We start from the raw sequence: 2,322 nt of genomic DNA, 5'->3' as shown, positions 1-2,322 counted from the left end.
AGGGGAAAAGAGGGTGAGGTGGGGGCAAGTGAGGTGGACACAGCCCTGGGGCTGCTGGAGAGCCTGGCCGGGTCTCATAGGCTGAGCTTCTGCATTGCTGAATTAGGGCCACCTTTTCAGTGCATGAAAGGGTTAGCAGAGCTCCTTCGCAGTGTGGATCCCCCCACCTCGCCCCCCGCCCCCCCAGGGCCGCTGCCACAGCAAGCTATCTATAGATCTCAGCACTGCTTGAGCCCGTTGACCTTAAAATGTACTTGTTCACTTTCGTTATTGAATTGCTCTTCCTGTTTCCAGTGCAATTTCCCCAGCAGCACCAGGCTCTTGGAAGATGCAAATTCTGGTTGGCTCATTGCACAATATGCTGAAGTCACATCCTCTTTTGCATTTGCTCTTACTGGAGGACGGACTATATTTTACTCAACTTCCATAGCGAGTGGATTAAAACATAGAGTATACGTCTGGCTGAACTCAGAAGTTATAGACTCAGGACGCCCTGCTTCTGTTTTGCTGTTGATCACAGAGCATGTAACTCCAACCTACGTGAAAAGGTACGTCATGGGCTTTTCCCCCACTTTCATTCCAAAAACCCTGAAGGTAACTTTTACTGTACTTTCAGTCCCCCACCCCATGAATTCATATTTATCCTAATGTATGTTGCCCTGAGATGTCACTTAAGAGTGAATGCAGGTTTGCTGGGCGGTGTGCAGTCAAACGAACAAGTGGGGACATTCAGACATACAGGAAATACCTGCAGCATGCGGGTGGATGGAGTCTCAACAGACAAAGTTCTGGGGAGGCTGGAGAAGCACATAGGCCATTTGGTAGAGGTGCATGAGAGTGAAAACAAAAAGTGGTGAATGGATTAAGACAAGCGGAAGAACTTTCAGGACAGGCATCCATCAGGGGTAGGTGAGGAGCAAGACTCACAACATGGTTTCCTGATCAGATGATTATCCCACCTGAAGTCTAAAGCTGTCCTTTCAGGGTCAGGCAGAGTTTTCCCTCATGTGTCCTGACAGTGTTCATTGGATCACACTTCTAGTAAATATGTTTTGGACTGGATGCTTAAATAAATGTGTTCCTGAGACTTAAGCTGCACTGAAGGTCTCTGAAAAGAAAGGGTTTGGCAAGAGAAGAGGAACCAGCCAATGGAGCATCTTGGGTCCTACTTTAAGAGAAATGTCTTCCCTTTGAACAGCTCCCCAATCTTACTCTTGTTTAAAGCAAGATTAAAAAAAGAAAAGAATGTTGCACAAGACCTTGAACTTAGCCCACTGATATTTGGTGTCTCAAACAAGCTGCCTTATGGTGAGATGAATCCCCTTTCTATTAAAATTGTGCTAATTACTGCCAAATGGTTGTCTATGCAATTTGATGCAAAGGATAAACAATAAACGGAAAAAGGGGGCAGATGTGCATCTGTATGATGCATTACCTCTTTTTCAACTTTTAGACTTTTTCAGCTTTTAGATTTTTACCTAAGTCTAATCCAGAGAAATCCATCTGTTAGGAAAAAAGCCTCCTTTGCAGTCAAAGAACTTGCAAGTTGGTCAGTAGAATAATATTGATTTAATAATGAGAACCTGAATGGCTTTGCAGGTAGAATATTTGTCTATGATGTGAGAAATTTGTGTTTGAGTCCAGGTATGGATGCTTGGGGTGTATTGACCATCACCCAATTTCCACAGCTGATTTTTCTATTAGAATAAATGGCCTGTCTTGCTTGTTATGAGAATGAACAAGAGAGCAGGTATCCATGCCAAATTATGCAAAGAAACCCTGAGAATGACAAACATGGTGAAAACTAGACCGGCCTTCCCCTTCCTGTTGTCCTTCAGTCTGTACCGTTCCCAGCTAGCATGACCATTGGGAGTTGCAATCCAGTCCAAGAGAAGGGCCTCTCCCGCAGATCTCAAGGGGTGGCCGGGCATATATGGATGCAAGCGCTCCTTCAGGTAACCAGGACCCAAGACGTTTAGGGCTTTATAGATCATCACCAACACCTTGAATTGGGCCTGGACTTATTATTATTTATTATTTATTTATTAAAACATTTTTATGCCGCCCCATTCGCCGAAGCCTCGGGGCGGCTTACAACAATAAATTAATATAAACATTAAAAATCCAAAAAATACAATATAAAATAAGCCGCCCTGGCCAGATAAAATCAGTTAATACTAACAGTTAAAGTACCGCTTAAATAAAAAGGTTTTCGCCTGGCGCCGAAAAGCAAATAACGACGGTGCCAGGCGGACCTCTCTGGGAAGCGTGTTCCATAAGTTGGGCGCCACCGCAGAGAAAGCCCTCCTCCAAGTAGCCACC

General features: G+C 44.6%; 1 protein-coding gene across 1 annotated transcript in view; it reads left to right on the top strand.

The window, feature by feature from the left end:
- Positions 1 to 346: 346 nt before the first annotated feature.
- Positions 347 to 2,322, top strand: part of LOC123022117 (TLR adapter interacting with SLC15A4 on the lysosome-like) — a 5,066-nt gene continuing 3,090 nt past the window's right edge. The window contains exon 1 of the mRNA XM_044427542.1: positions 347 to 548. The gene's annotated coding sequence lies outside the window, so the exon portion shown is untranslated. The remainder of the gene's footprint in view (positions 549 to 2,322) is intronic.

The sequence above is a fragment of the Varanus komodoensis genome, unplaced genomic scaffold (assembly GCF_004798865.1).
Source record: "Varanus komodoensis strain SLA01 unplaced genomic scaffold, ASM479886v1 scaffold18_3, whole genome shotgun sequence".
NCBI lineage: Eukaryota > Metazoa > Chordata > Lepidosauria > Squamata > Varanidae > Varanus > Varanus komodoensis.
The sequence above is the reverse complement of the archived record's forward strand: the minus strand, read 5'-3'. Positions and strand labels throughout refer to the sequence as shown.